Genomic DNA, 12,877 nt, shown 5'->3' with positions numbered 1-12,877 from the left:
TTAACAAGACACAACTTCTCCTTTTCATTGTGGAGAAGTCCATGGAGCCTTGTCTTGACAGGTCAGGCACAAAGTGACAGATGGTGCTGAGTCCCACTCCCCGGCCCTCACACCATTCACTATTGACCCCCTTACTGACCTTGGAGGACACAGTCTGGTTACTAGGCTGCTGTGTATAGAAACTGTTGGGACCCACCTGATTGGAATCTTCACGGAAATTAAAGACTAAACCTTGTCATTTGTTTATGAACCTCTAGAATTATCTGTATCTAAATTGGTTAGTTATCTTTTATTGTTTAAAGATTTTATGAGCTTATATCATTTCCACTATCATAAAAACTATTGATATTAAAAATAAAAAATATATAAAACAAATAGAATAAGATCCTATTTGTGGGGAAATACATGTAAGTTTATATGTGCATTAAAAATCTGAATGTATTCCAGCCATGTGCTAAAAGTAGTCACCCCCTGGTAGGTGAGAGTCCACAGGGATTTTTACATTCTCTGCATGGTTTGCATTTTTAACAATGAGAAAAAGTACAATGATATTTTCATTAGAAAAAGAATTTATTATGAAACAAATTTCACAAGGAATTATATCTTTATTCTTTATGCTTAAACAACTATTTTTTTTATCATCTCTAGACCTATTTTAAATCTTTCTACATGGGTCCTGGCCAGTTGGCTCTGTAGATAGAGCTTTGACCTGGCATGTGGATGTCTCAGATTCGATTCCTGATCAGGGCGCACAGGAGAAGTGACCATCTGCTTCTTTTCCCCTCCCTCTTCCCCTTCTTTCTCTCTTCCCCTTTTGCAACCAGTGGCTCGATTGGTTTGAGTTTTGGCCCCAGGTGCTAAGGATGGGTTGGTTGGTCCAAGCATCAGCCTCAGGTGCTGAAGATAGCTTGGCTGATTTGAGCATTGGCCCCAGATGGGGGTTGCTGGGTGGATCCCAGTCTAGGCACATGTGGGAGTCTGTTTCTCTACCTCCCCTCCTGTCTTTTAAAAAAATTATCTTTCCACATGTGACCATTTTAGTAATTTTAGAGTGTATATAATAATGTTTCTTTGACTCTTCCAGTTAATTTTATTTTATTTGCACTAGTCTAAGAATATGCTCTGCATATTTTTATTAATGGATGCTTAATTGTCCCTTGATTTGCTGTCTACTTTTTATGGCATAGTTCCCTTTGAAAATCATACAGTAACTTTTTGCCAATATTATTTGAAAAGGGTGGTTAACAAGGGAGAGTCTCAAATTTCTAGTGAGGTCTCTGAATTTCTATCAGTAGAAAAAGAGGTGATAGATCATCTGGAAAGCCACCTTGGGCTTGTTTCAAGCACATCTTTGCTGACTTCTATTAGATAATTTCTGGATACCTATTATGCAACAATGTTGTGTTTGGCACTTCACCTATATTTCTTGAACTGTAGCACCATCTGGATTTCCCCCTGGAAATCTAATGGGTGGAGGCCATCTGAGTCCAGGCAGCCTACCAACCAGCTCCAAGAAGTAGCCTGAATTTGAAGACCAGAATATATTTCCCCAAAGGGTTGGCACAATATGGACATCAAGCATTATTGTCTCATGGCTCAGGGCAGGTTCTTCCCAGAACCAGGCCTTTTTGGGGTTTGTAGAAGAGCTTCTCTCTTCTCTCAGCTCTACAATGTTCATCTTACCCTCCTTCTGCAATGGTTGCTCAGGAGCACATAACAGACCTCTCTTCCCTCTCCTGCATTGTTTCTCCACTTGGCGACAGATCCAGTCAAGAGTCTAAATATAGAGCCATAGAATGGGGCTCGTGTTGTTCCTCTGGGCTGTTCCTTCAATTACAGGTACAGGGGCAGCGACAAAGAGAGAATAGAATTTGTTCAAGGATACACAGCACCTGCTAGCCCTGTGTACGACGGAGGCCGGGAACCTTCTAAGATAGGAGTCTGGGTGGGGTACTCAGTTCAGCCTGTTATTATGTGTCCTCGCTCTTGCATTTCTACAGCAGTATATATCTGGCCTGTTTTATAAAGATTTTCTGCCTGCCCAGCCACAAGTTAATTCTCTACCAAATGAACCTCATCTGTACTTCTTTGTGATAGCTAGCATTTTTGGTTGTGTTATGAAAATTGTTGCATCTATATAGAGAAGTGTCTTGATTTATGCTGGGATTACATCCTGATAAACACATACATGTTGAAAATATCCTAAGTTGAAGATGCATTTAATACAACACTGCAGAGTACCAGTTGTTTACCCTCGTTACCACAAGGTTGGCTGGGAGCCTGGCTCCCTGCTGCCGCCCAGCTTCAGGAGAGTGATCATACTGCATGTCGCCAGCCGGGAAAAAGGTCAAAATTCTAAATTCAAAGCACAGTTTATATGGAATGCATGCCTCCTTCACACCACTGTAAAGTTGAAAAATCATAAATCAAACCATCATAGATCCCAGACCATCTGTAATCTCCATGTCTAGGTCCCAAGTTCCTTGAGGAAAGAGTCTATGTCTTACATATGCATTCCCTACAGAGATGAATAAGATGACTTATTTGCTTAATGTTGACTGAAAGGAGGTGTATGTCTTTTTGTAGACCAAAATAATGTAAAGGCTTAGGAAATTGGTCTATTATATTACATTAGTTAAGGCTTTGAAGTCTCAAAGCCTGTATGACAATACAGTCACAGATAACAAATGGAATGACAGTTTCCCATATAACCTCAGGTGAGCTACTTAATTCTAGGCCTTGATGACCTAATTGGAACATTGGAGAAAGTATTACCTACCTCATAGGGCTCATAGCTGTTTTAAAACCTTTTTTTTTTAAATTTTTTATTTATTTATTTTAGAGAGGAGAGGGAGAGACAGAGAGAGAGAGAAAGAGAGGGAGAGAGAGGAGAGACAGAGATGAGGGGAGGAGCTGGAAGCATCAACTCCCATATGTGCCTTGACCAGGCAAGCCCAGGGTTTCGAACCGGCAACCTCAGCATTTCCAGGTGGACGCTTTATCCACTGCGCCACCACAGGTCAGGCGCTGTTTTAGATGAAGCAATGTAGGTGAAGAACTTAGCACAACTATTTGCATATTGTATGTACTTATTAACTTATACTTATTATTAATTACTATTAAGGAGTGGTAGAATTAGTAACATGGTTTGCTGGTAAAGAGGACTGGGCTCAAATATTTAAAACAGAAAAAAAAAATCAAAGAAAAGAAAGCAGATGGTTTTTATTCTAATTTATCTGCTTCTACCTGTCCTGGGTAATCCCTTTGATTCCAACCCATTCTAGAAACTAACACCTTAATGCCGACCATAGGTACTAGCGCAGTGGTGGGACCAGGAAGTAGATGGGCCACCTGATGGGAGGAACAATATCTTTCCTCTCTTCTGCAGTTTGTTCCCTCACCTAAGACAAGGGCAGCCTGTTGTATGCTACCTTGGACAGAGATGAAATTGTCTCTCGTCAGTTGGTCCAAAATGCTGGAAAACTTGTAAGTTAGCGAATTGGACAGAATGGTCTGTTCTTTCCTTTTGCCTTATTATTATTATTATTATTATTATTATTTGTATTTTTCTGAAGTTGGAAACGGGAAGAGACAGTCAGACAGACTCCCACATGTGCCCAACCGGGATCCACCCGGCATGCCCACCAGGGGGTGATGCTCTGCCCATCTGGGGCATTGCTCCACTGCAACCAGAGCCATTCTAGTGCCTGAGGCAGAGGCCACAGAGCCATCCTCAGCGCCCGGGCCAACTTTGCTCCAATGGAGCCTTGGCTGTGGGAGGGGAAGAGAGAGACAGAGAGGAAGGGGAGGGAGAGGGGTGGAGAAGCAGATGGGCGCTACTCCTGTGTGCCCTGGCCGGAAATCGAACTTGGGACTCCTGCATGCCAGGCCGATGCTCTACCACTGAGCCAACCGACCAGGGCTGACAGATCACCTTCTTAATGATAAATGAGCATGCTCCTCCTCACTGCAATGTAAGAGAAACAAACATTTAATCCTAAAAAATACAGGCAAAATTACCAAAGAGAAAATATATTCTCTAGAGGAATAGAAATAAGAATGTTGATGCATACTGAAGTGCTGTTGCCTGTGGGCTTGTAAGGCAGGCAGAATACCGATGTTTACATTAAGAATAGCTTGCAATTGTATTGGAAACAAATGCTTACCCTTGCATTACTGAAATAAAGACATATGCAATAAAAATGTTCTGCATAGGAACATACAGATGCATAACAATTATTATCATTGTAAGAATCTAACTGTGTGGTTATGAAATTCCAAGTTGCAATAGATAAGAATAGAAAGCATTGTCATTATTTAAATTATAGTGAAGAATAGTATTAGATATGAAAATATAAGAGTAAAAAAATTTCAATTTAGCTAGCATAAATCCTACAAAATTTTTCATTATCACATATTTTTTCAAAGCAATACTAATATTTTTATACAAAATTTAAAATTATCTTTATAAAGTATGATGAAGAAAAGAGAAATGGTCTTGAACCCAGGATCCTCAAATCCTGAACTGCAGTCCTCTCCCCCACCTTTTCCACAGGCTCTGAGGAGGCTCCTCACATACCTGCAGGCAGAGGACAAAGTTACCTGCTTTATTACCAGGAGTGTTTTATTTCCAACCTCAGAGTAATTACCTGTGCTTTCATTTATCTAAACTTGAAGTATAATGAAGCTGTGTCTTTTCCATCTTTCACCAAAGTATCAGTACAAGAATACCTGGCTCTATATTGAATATACCTTGAGCTACCAGTCATATTTCACATCTATTTGGGATTCTTTCCCTTAACTTTTTTTGCAAAATAAAAATGGAAAATTTTCACTTAGAATTGTAGATCATCAGAAATGAGAACAAGCATTTGGTGACTTTGTCAGATAATTATAAATGCCAGGATTAGTGAAGGGGACAGCAAGAAGAGGAGATATTTCACTAAATGTTACTGTCAACCTCCTGTCACATAGTAACTGGTAATATCATGTTTAAAACTGAAAGACTGGATATTTTAACTTGGGAAACAGCAGAAAGTAGATAAAATGATCCACTCTCCAGCACTTTAATTCTTAGTGTATTTACAGTCTCCTGCTGCGGCATTTGGATGTGTTTTTTAAAAAATGCCCAATTATATTTTATTAATTTGTTTTTCTTCTAGGAGTAAAAGGAATCATCAAATTCTGGGAAAGATCCAACTCCCTAATGGCAGCACTGTCTTCACCATGATTTAGTCTTCTTAATAAATGTGATATATTTTCCTAAATATTAAAAAATTATATTTTCTTAAATATTAAAAATTATATTTTCTCTCTAAGATAATAGAATCCAGGTATTCAGATATTGACTATAATGTTGAACCATTCCATTTGAGCAAGTCACTTAAAATTATAGAGATGGTCTTGCTGATTTTAACAGTGCCGTAAAAATGTTTCATTTCATACTGTAGTCAAACACTCATTGTAAACACCTTTCCCCTCAATAATCTGCAAGCTTGGACATGCAGAGATTCTCATACTTGCTGCCTATTTCTTTGAACAGCAGGCTAAAACGACGTATACTCAGGGTTGACAGTTGAATCACAATCAAGAGTTTCATTCTTTCTTTCAACCCTATATCAAGAGCAGGAGATATACTGTTGACTGCCACCTGTTCGCTGTGAATAAACCAATGCCTGGGCGCTCATCCAGAAGCAGTCTGCTATCCTATGCCAATGCCCATCCTTGCTGCCACGTAGTTGGTGTGCCTTCAGTTCTGACACCAATGCACCATTTTCACTCTTCCTGTGGCTCACAAAATCAGGTGTTTTCCGAGAAATCTCTCTCCTGTAGTATTTTTAGGAATAAGAAAAATAATAAATGATTGAGTATTTTTTCTTGTTTAAAGTATGGTTGCCAAAAGCTGGTCTATGCTCTGCTTTAAAAGAAGTTTTCATCTTCTTGTAAAGTTCGGAATCTCTTAGCACGCCTATGGAGCGCTGATGGGAGGATCCCATCATATGCCATTGATAATATGTGACATCTAAAGGTGTCATTGGATAAGTTTGCAAGAACTCATTCTGCTTTTTCTCTACATAAAATGTTCTTAATGACTTTGTCTCTGATGTTAATACTTCTTGGAAATAGTGACATATCTATTTTTGCTATGTGTAATGAAAATGACTTATTTTGACCCCTGAGAAATTTAAATGCAGGAGTAATATCACTTCATATCTACTTTAATAAAAAAATTAATCAATTTGCAACAAATGCATTATAGTATGTTCATTCCAAGAAAATGTGAATGGTTTAGCAGGGAGGCTGTTGTTCTGTTTTATTTATCTTTTATTTTATTTTTTTAGTTGAATTTATTAGAGTGACGCTGGTTTTCATAATCATACAGGTTTCAAGTGTACAATTCAACAAAATGTCATCTGCACGCTGCAATGTGTGCCCATCACCCTCGGCAGAGAACTTTCCATCCCCATTTCCCTCCCGTTGCTCACCTCCACCTACCCTCTCATCACACCGTTGTCTGTGTCTATGTGTTACATACATGTATATATGTGTGTGTGTTTATTTTATTAATCCTTTCACCTTCTTTCATCCAGTCCCACAACCCTCTTCCCCTCTGAGAGCTGTCAGTCTGTTCCATGTACCCATGTCTGTTTCCATTTTGTTCATTAGTTTATTTTGCTCATTAGATAATGAGATCATATGGTATTTGTCTTTTTTTTGATTGGCTATTTTACTTAGAATAATAATCTCCGGATCCATCTTCAATGTTGCAAAGGTAAGATTTCCTTTTTTTTAAACAGCTGAGTAGTATTCCATTGTGTAAATGTACCACAGCTTTTTTATCCACTCATCCACTGATGGGCACTTGGACCATTTCCAGTTTCCAGATCTTGTCTGTTTTAGAATGATGGAAAACTTATGTCTATATGCCACTAAATGACAGTTTCATAGATAATGAAACCAGGGGCAGGGAGCAAATAGGCTACTAGTCCAATAACACCTGATTTCTAAAAACTCACTTTTTACTTCCTATGTGGATCTTCCTTTTTCCAGATGTGTGTGTAAAATAATTACAACTTCAGATTCATAACAGTTGTATTTGCATTACTTTTTAAATGACTAATGCTCTAATAACCTACCTTTGAGCCATTTTCAAAGAATGTAATGCAATATAGTCAAAATAACTGAAACTGTTAATTTTATCTAAGTAAACAATAATATTAAAATATGTTTTTTTAAGCGAACTGCACACTGTTACTTGAGATAAACAACTGACTTCACCATTAAAATACTTTGTATAGAGTTTGGAAATGTAATTTAAAGAATGTAACATGATTTCTGAAAAAAAGAATCCTTTTCAATTTATGAAAATTATATTACTTTATCACTTTTCCTTTGAAATTGCCGGCGTGATAGATCGAAATAACTAGAGTCCAGCAGCTGTCCACGGGCCATGTTTTGTGCCCTGTTTATCACTTCTCCATGAGAAGAAAAGGTGAGAAGAGCAAACCAAGGAAAGTAGTTTCTAAGTTCCAGAGCAGGACTGGCAAGTGGTGCACCAGCAGTTGGGCACATGAATCAGTCAGTGTGCCCTGTCGAGGCTGGGAGGAGTGTGTGATCACAGAATGATGACTGTGGGGTGAGGCTGTGTGTCTAGGAAAGTGACCATTGGAAACATGGGTTCACAGTCACAGATACACCTCATCTGTTTTCTCATGTTATCTATCCCTATTGCTAACACATGGGTGTGAACAGTACAATTAGTGGGCTGCTCACAATGCACTAGAATTCCACTGTGTAGAATGTTCATTTTTTTTTTTTTTTTAGCAAGAGATAGAGTCAGAGACAGACAGACAGGGTTAGACAGACAGGAAAGGAGAGAAATGAGAAGCATCAATACTTTATTATGGCATGTTAGTTGTTCATTGATTGATTTTTCATATGTGCCTTGACCAGGATGAGGGGCTCCAGCCTAGCCAGTGACCCCTTGCTCAAGCCAGCCACCTTGGTCTTCAAGCCAGTGACCTTTAGGCTCAAGCTGGTGACCTTGGGGTTTTGCACCTGGGTCCTTATTATCCCTGGGTGATAATACTCTATCCACTGAGCCACCACCCAGTCAGGCAAATTTTCATTTCTAATGAAAATTGAATAGCCTTTCAAGTCCAGCCACTTCCACATTAGGTTTTCCTAAAAGGAGGTACACTATATACTCAGAGCATTTACCAGTAAGTGAAGCTAAAGGAACCTGCACTTTTTGTATTTTCTTGGGGAAAACTGATGACCTGGGAAATTGCTCAGTGATTAATGGGAAGGTGTTCTGCTTCCTCTGTGGAAATGCTCCAAACCTGTGGTGAGAAGACATTAAATCAGATCTTTCAAACACTATGATCTCCCCACCAGTACACTGTTTTTTAGTTAAGGAAATTCAACTAATTTGATAAATATTCACTGTGTGCCTATTAGAGCCAGACCCTCGGCCAGGAACTAGAGTTATGAAAATGTACTGCATAGTCTCTGTGAGAGATGCCCACCGTTAATTATATTAGAAGGCAAAGATCTACCAGTGCAGTGAGAAAGGACTAAACAAAAGCTACTAGACTGAGGGCTGTTGGGAGGGGTACATCATTTTCTAGCTTGGGTAGTGTACCTGACTTCTTTGTGAGTACCTTTATACATATGCAAGTAAATTTATCGACTTTTGTGAAGCGTAGGTGAAATAATAGTGCTTAGAAAGGACAGATTCTAAACAAATTACTTTCCCTTCCTTCTCCTCTTTCTTTTCTCTCACACACTATAACCATATTGCAGGCAGGGTGTGGGCCATGGTGTCCTTGTGTCCTGTATATCTGTTGTCGTGCTTTTCCTTAATTATGCTCAATCAATATGAATTTACCTGAAATAGTTCACTGATTGTATTTAGGAAAAAATAATCAAAAATGACAAAAGAAAAAGAGAAAAAAATAAGAAAAAAGACCTGACTTGAACATTGGAAGCAAAAGACAAATAATCAGTCAGAGAGGCCTGATGGAAGCACTTAGATTGATGTAGAAAGATGAATGTAACAAAGCACAAGACAACTCTCAGTTATCAGGAGATAGTATGCACTTTTTTCCTGTCTGTGTTTGGCCAGCTGGTACTGCTGAGCACACACTAGTAATGTGTAAGCAGAAAGGACATTTTATAGAAGCCCTGTGTGTGTATAGTCTACCACATTTATTAGAGACACTCCCTACCTCTCTAACCCCTATCTCTGTCCCCTGAGGTACTAAATGAGGCCCAGTCATTTAAAGTGAGATTCCCTAATGTCACCAGATTGTCAAATAGAAGAATTTTCCAAAGTTAAAAGGGAAATTTTTAGCTCAAAAGTTATTTTTATTATTTCTTTTCTTTTCTTTTCTTTTTTAAAATCTATGATACTAAATAGTAAATCTGGCTGATTTTACCTCTAGAATAAAGTCATTATAGAACAGTCATTTAATAGACCAATTTTTTCAGTGTTGTATAGATGTGCTCTAAAAGGATATTATTTTTCTTTTTAGAAAATATTACAGACCTGTGGTGGAGCAGTGGATAAAGTGTTGACCTGGAATGCTAAGGTTGCTGGTTCGAAAATATTACAACCATCACCACACCCACCTGGATTACTCACACCAATCTTTATGAAAAATAAATCAAAACAATTCCAAACAGAAAGGAAGACTCTAGCTCATCTGTCTTTCATTAGGTTAGTATTCTCATTTTTTTTTTTTTCATTTTTCTGAAGCTGGAAACAGGGAGAGACAGTCAGACAGACTCCCGCATGCGCCTGACCGGGATCCACCTGGCACGCCCACCATGGGGCGACGCTCTGCCCACCAGGGGGCGATGCTGTGCCCATCCTGGGCGTCGCCATGTTGCGACCAGAGCCACTCTAGCGCCTGGGGCAGAGGCCAAGGAGCCAACCCCAGCGCCTGGGCCATCTTTGCTCCAATGGAGCCTTGGCTGCGGGAGGGGAAGAGAGAGACAGAGAGGAAAGCGTGGCGGAGGGGTGGAGAAGCAGATGGGCGCTTCTCCTGTGTGCCCTGGCCGGGAATCGAACCCGGGTCCTCCGCACGCTAGGCTGACGCTCTACCGCTGAGCCAACCGGCCAGGGCCAGTATTCTCATTTTTTTGAAGTCAACCTTTAATTCTTTCAAGTTGTATTTTTACAAAGCTATATAAACTGGTAAAGAAAAAAAAAAACACCTTACAAGACCAGGGTCTGAAATGTACTTTTTAGGCAGCATTCACTATCCATTTGGTTTGCCATCCTGTCCCAGACCTGGTAGACTCTCTAACACTCAACAGGTCACAGGGTTGGAATCCTGGAGTAACACCCTCGTTCCTCCCCACCACACACCTTTACTGCAGTTCCACCCTGGAGACCACACAGTTCCACAGGTCGTCCATTCAGCAGCGACTTGTCCAGCTTCCTTGATTGGTTTATGTGTTTATATTCCTGACAAGAATGTAAGCTATTTGTAAGGCAAAGACCATGTCTCATTCATCTTTATATTTCCTAGTTGCCCTTTGCACAGAGATTTTAAAATATGATAAACATTTGCTAAATAAATAAATATTCAGTAAAGTAGGCCAAGTCATTTACTGAGAGTGAGCATCGGATTCCCTATTATGCAGCAGTGTTCATTGTCAGCAATTTCCCTATTCAAAAATTAATCCTAATTCTAGTTGATATTATAGTTAGAAAACATTCAGAACAAAAAACTCAATATGTATGTATATTCAATAGTGTTGAATGGGACTTTTCTTGTTCATTGCTGATACATTCAAGTTGACTTTGTAGCAAAATATAGTATTTAAAGAGAATTTGATATTTACAGTCTGCACTAACCAGATAACATTAAACTACTATAATCAAGTTTCATTACATAGAAGCAGATCCCTAATTAGCTTAAAACTGTAACATGTTAAACAAATTACAATATTTATATTGTCAGATAATACCATACTGAAGAAAAATTACCCATGTTAGCTAGATAAAAGTACAACATATATTATTCAACTTCAGGGACTCAAGATATGAGAGCTAAAAATACTTCTATTATTAAATTAGTACAGGAATCAGAAGTTCAAATGCCTACAGAGGCTAGGCCAGAAACTTAAGTGCTTCTAAGTGGGTCAGTGAAGACTGGGAGAAGCAGGGCCTCATTCTCTGAAGGGCACAGCTCCAGGGTATGGTTGCCACATGGAGAAAAAGGCTTGCTCTGGTCATAGATGAAGAAAAACTGCAAAACTAGACATGTGTGGGAAACATCTTGAATTTTAAATGACTTCAGATCTTTTTTTGGGGGGGAGGAGTGGAAACCAAACGAAGATCAAAGGAAATCTATCTCTATGTCAGATATTATTCTATAGGTTGTCAATTCCTAGATAAACCACAGTGTCTTTAAGGTGCCTTCTCTGACTCTGAGATTTTGATCCTATTGCCTAGGACATAATTAAGTTAGCAAGAATTCTTCCAGATTTTCTGCCAGATGTTGCTTATCGTACTCTTACTAAAATTATTGAGCCATTATGTAAACAGTACATTGTAGGCTTTTATTTTAAAAAAGATATTCCCAGAGAACTACTGATGGGATGACCCATGTAAAGACACTGCCACATCTCAAGCACAACCATAGAGCCACTCACAGATCTTCATTTCAATATTTTGTACCTTTTCTGGGCCAGATTCCTTCATTGAGAATGTTAAATGACATTTTGAAAAGAAAAATAAAACCTGAAATGGCATCCCTTACATTATTTAGGCCTCACATTTGCTTTGGATGTTTGTCAGAGATTACAGGTATGCACCTGGAGAAGTCTCATGACTTGACACAAAAATTGTTAATTTGTCGGTACTCAGACATATTTGCTTCTTCACATGTACACTGACACCACTAAATCTCAAAGAAGATGTCAATGAGTAATTAATGGCCTTAAATGCAATTATATTTTAAAGCTACCATATTCCCACTTTGATAACTATTAATTTTTAGACATAAATGTAAAGTAATAGTAAGTGTTTTCTCTGATGCGTTGGGAAGTTCATATGCCAGAGTCCAGAAAAGATACTGAGAGGCTAGCGTGAGTTAGTCTGAGTGTACAAATAATTTGACTAGCCAAGTTAGTTTGGAAAATAGCTATGAGTTGGTACTTCTCGCTCGCTCTCCTCCCTTGGAAGCAATCAATGCACAACTAAAGTAAAAGCAATTACGAGTTGATGCTTCTCACCTTTTCTCTCTTTTCCTGTCTATCTCTTGCACTTTCTCTCTCTCAAAAAACAACAACAACAAAACTTCTCAACAGAAACATTTCAGGTCAAAAAGGATTGCATAAAATATTCAAATTGCTGAAAAGCAAGGACCTACAACCAAGACTACTTTACTCAGCAAGGCTATCATTTAAAATTGAAAGAGAAATAAAGAGCTTCCCAGTCAAGGAAAAGCTGAAGGAGTTCATTATCACAAAATGAATACTACAAAAAAAGTTGAAGGATTTCTGGAAGAAGGAGGAGGAGGAGGAGGAGGAGGAGGAGGAGGAGGAGGAGGAGAAAGAGAGAAAAAAGGAACATAGTTATAAAGAACAGGATGACAAAGAAAAGAATATAGTGGCAATAAATTAGAACCTATAAATAATCACCTAAATGTAAATGGTTTAAATGCTCTGATCAAAAGACATAGGGTAGCTGAATGGATAAGGAAACAAGACCCATATATATGCCGACTGCAAGATACTCTCCTTAGAATGAAAAATACATACAGACTAAAAGTAAAGGGATGGAAAAATATTTCATGCTCTCTACTCTCATATCTTAGCCTCATCTCGTTGAATCTCAGAAAGAGAATAATTTTCCTCTTTC

Source organism: Saccopteryx bilineata, chromosome 8 (assembly GCF_036850765.1).
Source record: "Saccopteryx bilineata isolate mSacBil1 chromosome 8, mSacBil1_pri_phased_curated, whole genome shotgun sequence".
Taxonomy (NCBI): Eukaryota; Metazoa; Chordata; class Mammalia; order Chiroptera; family Emballonuridae; genus Saccopteryx; species Saccopteryx bilineata.
The sequence above is the reverse complement of the archived record's forward strand: the minus strand, read 5'-3'. Positions refer to the sequence as shown.